This window comes from Procambarus clarkii, unplaced genomic scaffold, assembly GCF_040958095.1.
Source record: "Procambarus clarkii isolate CNS0578487 unplaced genomic scaffold, FALCON_Pclarkii_2.0 HiC_scaffold_482, whole genome shotgun sequence".
Lineage (NCBI taxonomy): Eukaryota > Metazoa > Arthropoda > Malacostraca > Decapoda > Cambaridae > Procambarus > Procambarus clarkii.
In genome coordinates this window covers 24,071-34,747 of record NW_027189515.1, presented here as the reverse complement: position 1 = coordinate 34,747, position 10,677 = coordinate 24,071, and positions in this window count along the sequence as shown.

The following is a 10,677-nucleotide window of genomic DNA, read 5'->3' as shown; positions in this document are numbered from 1 at the left end:
TAGTTGTGTTCACCTAGTTGTGCTTGCGAGGGTTGAGCTCTACTCTTTCGGCCCGCCTCTCAACTGTCAATCAATCAATTATTACTAACTAATAAAAAACATTCCACACACACACACCCAGGAAGCAGCCCGTAACAGCTGTCTAACGCCCAGGTACATATTTACTGCTAGGGAACAGGGGCATCAGAATGATAGAAACTCTGCTGATTTCCGTTTGTTCCATCACCGTGGGATCGAATGAGCTACGATTACGAGTCGAGAGCGACGTCCACTCAGCTATAAAGCCCCCTAGTTTGTGTATTGGTGCAACAGATAATTTGGGAGAGGTTAAGGGAAAGGAATGATGTTTGGTGGCTTTGAAAGCTTTGGATGGGAGGGGGGTTGGCAGTTATGAATTAAAATTGTTAATTATTTAAGATAGGATATATATGCAAAAGACGTTGCGAGATATAGTAAGAAAAGTGTTTCTGACTGAGGTTAGGTGCTGTGTGATTGATTTGTATGTTAGAAAAAAGAACACTTATTAGAAACTTAGATGATCTTTTGAAATGTTCCTTAGCAAATAGTTGCAAATTATTGTGTAAAAGGGCTATGGTTACGCTACCCTAAACAAACACACTTGAGCACAATTAGTCCACGGGATTCAGAGAGAGTGAGAGTGAACAGCGAAATAGTAACAAAAAATATGACAATGAGGAGAAACTATGTCATTCAAACGTTAACCATATAAATTACAGTAACACTAACCGAGCGTCCACATACATATTCCAATCAATTTACATAAATAAACATTCACCAATATATTCCTTTAAAATGGACACACGCAGATAGTTGCAGTACACATGTCAGTTCAATTACTGGTACACATAAACACTCATAGCTGGACGTGTCTGTCCATCTTGACAATAGTAGACATGTAACAAAAAATGTGACAAAAATGGGAAACTATGTCATTCAAACGTATAAATGTTAACCATATAAATTACAGTAACACTAATCGCGCGCACACGTACATATGTCAATCAATTTACATAAATACACATTCACTAATGTGTACCTTTAAAATGGACACATACAGATAATTACCGTACACATGTCACTTCAATTACAGATACACATACACACACATAGCTTCAAGTGTCTGTCGGTCTTGACAATAGTACACATGGATACGCACACAAAACAGTCATTATCAATTAATGTGTGTGTGTGTATTTATTTTCTCCTTGTATTTACTATATGTATCTGCAGAATCGAGCTATTAGCTCTTGGACCCCGCCTATCAAATATATGTATTTTTCCTTTTTTTATATCTACTACATCTATTTCTCTCTAACACACACACATACACACACACACACACACACACACACACACACACACACACACACACACACACACACACACACACACACACACACACACACACACACACACACACACAAACTGGAGACCTACCGTCTAAACGGAGAGAGTTCGTTGGTTATAATCCTAATGGTCCCATATCGAATCTCTGCTGATGCAATAGCAAATCGACAGATATTCTTTAACCTGATTCGCCTGTTCACCGGCTCCCCTCCGACCGGGGAGCCAGTCGGCCGAGCGGACAGCACACTGGACACTGGACTTGTGATCCTGTGGTCCCGGGTTCGATTCCGGGCGCCGCCGAGAAACAATGGGCAGAGTTTCTTTCACCTTGTGCCCCTGTTACCTTGCAGTAAAACAGGTACCTGGGTGTTAGTCAGCTGTCACGCGCTGCTTCCTGGGGGGTGGAGGCGTGGTCGAGGACCGGACCGCGGGGACATTAAAGCCCCGAAATCATCTCAAGAAGAACCTCAAGAGATAAGCACAAATGAATCCATCAATGGATCCATCTATCTATCTACTTATATCTGTCAATCCATCAATCTATCTTCCCATAAACCAACCATTTATCATTATATACATTTATATTCCATTTATCCGTCCATCAACTCTTCTGTCTATCCATCCATCTACTCATATGTCTTTCCATCCATCAGATAGACGGATGCATCTATGCATCCGTCTATCCGTCAATGTATATATTTAGCAATCAATGTAAACATCCATCTATCTACTTATATAAATTTTCCTTTAATCCCTGTTTCACCTGCACCACTCCCCCTGTTCCCCCATCCCCATCCCTGTTTCACCTGCACCACTCCCCTGTTCCCCCATCCCCATCCCTGTTTCACCTGCACCACTCCCCCTGTTCCCCCATCCCTGTTTCACCTGCACCACTCCCCTGTTCCCCAATCCCCATCCCTGTTTCACCTGCACCACTCCCTTGTTCCCCCATCCCCATCCCTCTTTCACCTGCACCACTCCCCCTGTTCCCCCATCCCCATCCCTGTTTCACCTGCACCACTCCCCCTGTTTCTCCCTCTTCATCCCTGTTTCACCTGCACCACTCCCCCCTGTTTCTCCCTCTTCATCCCTGTTTCATATGCACCACTCCCCCTGTTCCCCCATCCCCATCCCTGTTTCGCCTGTACAGCACCCCCTGTTCCCCCCTCTTCCTCCCTGTTTCACCTGCACCACTCCCCCTGTTCCCTCTCTTCATTCCACCTCTAAATCCCGTATCCTCCCCCCCCCCCACCACCTTTGCACCTCTTCCTTTAACTTAAATCAGGACCAATAAACTACTTTATGTATATAATTTAGGTTTTTTCTAAGTACGAAAAAGCTTTCAGCCACCTCAAGCATTATTTTACAATTAACTTTAATTAAATTGGTAGGGGGGGGGGGGAGTGATAAGAATAATTAATAATTATTCCTAAATCCTTTAGCTAAAGTCAACACTGATCAACCTATGCCCGTTCCCTACCCCAGACCATTCCCTCTAAAAATACATTAATTTAGTAATAATAAGCCTTATTAATATATTAATAAAATTTTTTTAAAATAAATCTGTGTATGGCTGCAGCCTCCAGCATGTGGCTTCATTACATAGACAAACATTCTCTTTATATATATATATATATATATATATATATATATATATATATATATATATATATATATATATATATATATATATATATATATATATATATATATATATATATATATATATATATATATATATTATTAAATATGACCGAAAAAGTAAGATTAATAATTCTAACACGAATTTTCTCAATCTTTCGTACATTTCTTTTCACTGTTGGAGGTAAATCAAAAATCAATTCTCCAAAATTCATTTTTATTTCTAGTCTGACGCGACACGAGCGCGTTTCGTAAAACTTATTACATTTTCAAAGACTTTAGTTTACAAATACACAACTGAATAGAACTTACGCAACTCCGTTTTTATATCTACATTTGAGAGAGGTGGATGGGGTGAGGTGGCATTAATAGGGTATTAATTTCATCAACACAAGACAGAACAAGAGGTGGTATTAATAGGGTATTAATTTCATCAACATAAGACAGAACAAGAGGTGGTATTAATAGGGTATTAATTTCATCAACACAAGACAGAACAAGAGGTGGTATTAAAAGGGTATTAATTTCATCAACACAAGACAGAACACAAAACAATGGGTATTGAATAGAAGTGATTGTAGAAAGCCTATTGGTCCATATTTCTTGATGCTTCTATATTGGAGCGGAGTCTTGAGGTGGGTAGAATATATATATATATATATATATATATATATATATATATATATATATATATATATATATATATATATGTATATATATATATATATATATATATATATATATATATATATATATATATATATATATATATATATATCAATTTACATAAATATATATTCACTAATATATTCCTTTAAAATTGACACAAGCGGATTAAGGCGTCCTGTACATAACAGTTGCATTGCTCCTGGCAGTATGGGTTCGAGTCACTTCTGGCATGTGAGTTTTCAGTTGCATATAGTCCTGGGGACCATTAAGGCTTGTTCGCATGTATATATATATATATATATATATATATATATATATATATATATATATATATATATATATATATATATATATTTAAAAAATCTGTCATATTTGTAAATTAAATAATAAATATTTAATTATTAAATTTAATTTAATTTGTTTTATTAATATAATTATTTAATAATTTAATAAAATAATAATTTATTAAAGAACATTAATTTGATTACTTATTTAATAAAATTAAATAATAAATTAAATATTGATATATACTTGTGTGTCCAGGAGGTCATCTGTGTCCCCTCAGATGGTCTCCCTTATCACAGTTTGTGTCTATAGATGTGTGTCTGTGTGTGAGTGTGTATATCCCTGTGAGTGTCCGGGTGCGTGTGTGTCCGGTTATACCTGTGGGTCCAGGAGGCCATCTGTGTCCCCTCAGATAGTCTCCCTTATCACAGTCTATGGGTGTGTGTGAGTGTGAGTGCCCCTGTGAGTGTTCGGGTGAGGGTGTGTGTGTGAGTGTCCGGGTTTATGTGAGGTTTGGTTCCAGGGAAACATCCTTCCCCCCCCCCCTTCCCATATCTCCTCCCTTATTCCCACCGTGGGTTCGAATCCCAGGTGATTAGACCTGCTCTAGGTCCATGGATCCAAGGTATCCATCCGTGGGCCCAACGGATTTCACCCCTTCCCCAATTTCCAAGGGCCAGGTCAATTCCAGCTATCCAGGGAACCTGTCGAAACAGAGGCCGCTACAGGAGGGGACACACAAATATTTGTGCCCTGCAGTTACACACACGTTCCGACAGACTCGATCGCAATCTATCCAGATGAGAACACGTTCTCTTCCGACTAGACCACGCTGGAGTCGCTGTATGTCTCAAATTTGGTCCCTTTATTTATAGTTAGTATTTTTGGTGAATTAATTGATTTGTTTTAATTTTTTATTGACTTAAACTTATTGACTTATTGACTTATAAACTTATTATTGACTTGACTTATTGGTAGAACGATTTGGGGAGTTGGGGGGGGGGAGAGGGGGAGGGGGGGGGTTGTGTGTGTAATGGATTGTCGAGATCGTGGTTGGTTAGTATTTATCTAGTTGTGTTCACCTAGTTGTGCTTGCGAGGGTTGAGCTCTACTCTTTCGGCCCGCCTCTCAACTGTCAATCAATCAATTATTACTAACTAATAAAAAACATTCCACACACACACACCCAGGAAGCAGCCCGTAACAGCTGTCTAACGCCCAGGTACATATTTACTGCTAGGGAACAGGGGCATCAGAATGATAGAAACTCTGCTGATTTCCGTTTGTTCCATCACCGTGGGATCGAATGAGCTACGATTACGAGTCGAGAGCGACGTCCACTCAGCTATAAAGCCCCCTAGTTTGTGTATTGGTGCAACAGATAATTTGGGAGAGGTTAAGGGAAAGGAATGATGTTTGGTGGCTTTGAAAGCTTTGGATGGGAGGGGGGTTGGCAGTTATGAATTAAAATTGTTAATTATTTAAGATAGGATATATATGCAAAAGACGTTGCGAGATATAGTAAGAAAAGTGTTTCTGACTGAGGTTAGGTGCTGTGTGATTGATTTGTATGTTAGAAAAAAGAACACTTATTAGAAACTTAGATGATCTTTTGAAATGTTCCTTAGCAAATAGTTGCAAATTATTGTGTAAAAGGGCTACAGAGGCCGCTACAGGAGGGGACACACAAATATTTGTGCCCTGCAGTTACACACACGTTCCGACAGACTCGATCGCAATCTATCCAGATGAGAACACGTTCTCTTCCGACTAGACCACGCTGGAGTCGCTGTATGTCTCAAATTTGGTCCCTTTATTTATAGTTAGTATTTTTGGTGAATTAATTGATTTGTTTTAATTTTTTATTGACTTAAACTTATTGACTTATTGACTTATAAACTTATTATTGACTTGACTTATTGGTAGAACGATTTGGGGAGTTGGGGGGGGGGGGAGAGGGGGAGGGGGGGGTTGTGTGTGTAATGGATTGTCGAGATCGTGGTTGGTTAGTATTTATCTAGTTGTGTTCACCTAGTTGTGCTTGCGAGGGTTGAGCTCTACTCTTTCGGCCCGCCTCTCAACTGTCAATCAATCAATTATTACTAACTAATAAAAAACATTCCACACACACACACCCAGGAAGCAGCCCGTAACAGCTGTCTAACGCCCAGGTACATATTTACTGCTAGGGAACAGGGGCATCAGAATGATAGAAACTCTGCTGATTTCCGTTTGTTCCATCACCGTGGGATCGAATGAGCTACGATTACGAGTCGAGAGCGACGTCCACTCAGCTATAAAGCCCCCTAGTTTGTGTATTGGTGCAACAGATAATTTGGGAGAGGTTAAGGGAAAGGAATGATGTTTGGTGGCTTTGAAAGCTTTGGATGGGAGGGGGGTTGGCAGTTATGAATTAAAATTGTTAATTATTTAAGATAGGATATATATGCAAAAGACGTTGCGAGATATAGTAAGAAAAGTGTTTCTGACTGAGGTTAGGTGCTGTGTGATTGATTTGTATGTTAGAAAAAAGAACACTTATTAGAAACTTAGATGATCTTTTGAAATGTTCCTTAGCAAATAGTTGCAAATTATTGTGTAAAAGGGCTATGGTTACGCTACCCTAAACAAACACACTTGAGCACAATTAGTCCACGGGATTCAGAGAGAGTGAGAGTGAACAGCGAAATAGTAACAAAAAATATGACAACGAGGAGAAACTATGTCATTCAAACGTTAACCATATAAATTACAGTAACACTAACCGAGCGTCCACATACATATTCCAATCAATTTACATAAATAAACATTCACCAATATATTCCTTTAAAATGGACACACGCAGATAGTTGCAGTACACATGTCAGTTCAATTACTGGTACACATAAACACTCATAGCTGGACGTGTCTGTCCATCTTGACAATAGTAGACATGTAACAAAAAATGTGACAATAATGGGAAACTATGTCATTCAAACGTATAAATGTTAACCATGTAAATTACAGTAACACTAATCGCGCGCACACGTACATATGTCAATCAATTTACATAAAGACACATTCACTAATGTGTACCTTTAAAATGGACACATACAGATAATTACCGTACACATGTCACTTCAATTACAGATACACATACACACACATAGCTTCAAGTGTCTGTCGGTCTTGACAATAGTACAAATGGATACGCACACAAAACAGTCATTATCAATTAATGTGTGTGTGTGTGTGTGTGTGTATTTATTTTCTCCTTGTATTTACTATATGTATCTGCAGAATCGAGCTATTAGCTCTTGGACCCCGCCTATCAAATATATGTATTTTTCCTTTTTTTATATCTACTACATCTATTTCTCTCTAACACACACACATACACACACACACACACACACACACACACACACACACACACACACACACACACACACACACACACACACACACACACACACACACACACACACACACAAACTGGAGACCTACCGTCTAAACGGAGAGAGTTCGTTGGTTATAATCCTAATGGTCCCATATCGAATCTCAGCTGATGCAATAGCAAATCGACAGATATTCTTTAACCTGATTCGTCTGTTCACCGGCTCCCCTCCGACCGGGGAGCCAGTCGGCCGAGCGGACAGCACACTCGACACTGGACTTGTGATCCTGTGGTCCCGGGTTCGATTCCGGGCGCCGCCGAGAAACAATGGGCAGAGTTTCTTTCACCTTGTGCACCTGTTACCTTGCAGTAAAACAGGTACCTGGGTGTTAGTCAGCTGTCACGCGCTGCTTCCTGGGGGGTGGAGGCGTGGTCGAGGACCGGACCGCGGGGACACTAAAGCCCCGAAATCATCTCAAGAAGAACCTCAAGAGATAAGCACAAATGAATCCATCAATGGATCCATCTATCTATCTACTTATATCTGTCAATCCATCAATCTATCTTCCCATAAACCAACCATTTATCATTATATACATTTATATTCCATTTATCCGTCCATCAACTCTTCTGTCTATCCATCCATCTACTCATATGTCTTTCCATCCATCAGATAGACGGATGCATCTATGCATCCGTCTATCCGTCAATGTATATATTTAGCAATCAATGTAAACATCCATCTATCTACTTATATAAATTTTACTTTAATCCCTGTTTCACCTGCACCACTCCCCCTGTTCCCCCATCCCCATCCCTGTTTCACCTGCACCACTCCCCTGTTCCCCCATCCCAATCCCTGTTTCTCCTGCACCACTCCCCCTGTTCCCCCATCCCTGTTTCACCTGTACCACTCCCCTGTTCCCCAATCCCCATCCCTGTTTCACCTGCACCACTCCCCTGTTCCCCCATCCCCATCCCTGTTTCACCTGCACCACTCCCCTGTTCCCCCATCCACATCCCTCTTTCACCTGCACCACTCCCCCTGTTCCCCCATCCCCATCCCTGTTTCACCTGCACCACTCCCTCTGTTTCTCCCTCTTCATCCCTGTTTCATATGCACCACTCCCCCTGTTCCCCCATCCCCATCCCTGTTTCACCTGTACAGCACCCCCTGTTCCCCCCTCTTCCTCCCTGTTTCACCTGCACCACTCCCCCTGTTCCCTCTCTTCATTCCACCTCTAAATCCCGTATCCTCCCCCCCCACCACCTTTGCACCTCTTCCTTTAACTTAAATCAGGACCAATAAACTACTTTATGTGTTTAATTTAGGTTTTTTCTAAGTACGAAAAAGCTTTCAGCCACCTCAAGCATTATTTTACAATTAACTTTAATTAAATTGGTAGGGGGGGGGGAGTGATAAGAATAATTAATAATTATTCCTAAATCCTTTAGCTAAAGTCAACACTGATCAACCTATGCCCGTTCCCTACCCCAGACCATTCCCTCTACAAATACATTAATTTAGTAATAATAAGCCTTATTAATATATTAATAAAAAAAATTTAAAATAAATCTGTGTATGGCTGCAGCCTCCAGCATGTGGCCTCATTACATAGACAGACATTCTCTTTATATATATATATATATATATATATATATATATATATATATATATATATATATATATATATATATATATATATATATATATATATATATTATTAAATATGACCGAAAAAGTAAGATTAATAATTCTAACACGAATTTTCTCAATCTTTCGTACATTTCTTTTCACTGTTGGAGGTAAATCAAAAATCAATTCTCCAAAATTCATTTTTATTTCTAGTCTGACGCGACACGAGCGCGTTTCGTAAAACTTATTACATTTTCAAAGACTTTAGTTTACAAATACACAACTGAATAGAACTTACGCATCTCCGTTTTTATATCTACATTTGAGAGAGGTGGATGGGGTGAGGTGGCATTAATAGGGTATTAATTTCATCAACACAAGACAGAACAAGAGGTGGTATTAATAGGGTATTAATTTCATCAACACAAGACAGAACAAGAGGTGGTATTAATAGGGTATTAATTTCATCAACACAAGACAGAACACAAAACAATGGGTATTGAATAGAAGTGATTGTAGAAAGCCTATTGGTCCATATTTCTTGATGCTTCTATATTGGAGCGGAGTCTTGAGGTGGGTAGAATATATATATATATATATATATATATATATATATATATATATATATATCAATTTACATAAATATATATTCACTAATATATTCCTTTAAAATTGACACAAGCGGATTAAGGCGTCCTGTACATACCAGTTGCATTGCTCCTGGCAGTATGGGTTCGAGTCACTTCTGGCATGTGAGTTTTCAGTTGCATATAGTCCTGGGGACCATTAAGGCTTGTTCGCATGTATATATATATATATATATATATATATATATATATATATATATATATATATATATATATATATATATATATATATATATATATATATATATTTAAAAAATCTGTCATATTTGTAAATTAAATAATAAATATTTAATTATTAAATTTAATTTAATTTGTTTTATTAATATAATTATTTAATAATATTAAAATAATAAATAAAATAATAATTTATTAAAGAACATTACTTTGATTACTTATTTAATAAAATTAAATAATAAATTAAATATTGATATATACTTGTGTGTCCAGGAGGTCATCTGTGTCCCCTCAGATGGTCTCCCTTATCACAGTTTGTGTCTATAGATGTGTGTCTGTGTGTGAGTGTGTATATCCCTGTGAGTGTCCGGGTGCGTGTGTGTCCGGTTATACCTGTGGGTCCAGGAGGCCATCTGTGTCCCCTCAGATGGTCTCCCTTATCACAGTCTATGGGTGTGTGTGAGTGTGAGTGCCCCTGTGAGTGTTCGGGTGAGGGTGTGTGTGTGAGTGTCCGGGTTTATGTGAGGTTTGGTTCCAGGGAAACATCCTTCCCCCCCCCCTTCCCATATCTCCTCCCTTATTCCCACCGTGGGCTCGAATCCCAGGTGATTAGACCTGCTCTAGGTCCATGGATCCAAGGTATCCATCCGTGGGCCCAACGGATTTCACCCCTTCCCCACTTTCCAAGGGCCAGGTCAATTCCAGCTATCCAGGGAACCTGTCGAAACAGAGGCAGCTACAGGAGGGGACACACAAATATTTGTGCCCTGCAGTTACACACCCGTTCCGACAGACTCGATCGCAATCTATCCAGATGAGAACACGTTCTCTTCCGACTAGACCACGCTGGAGTCGCTGTATGTCTCAAATTTGGTCCCTTT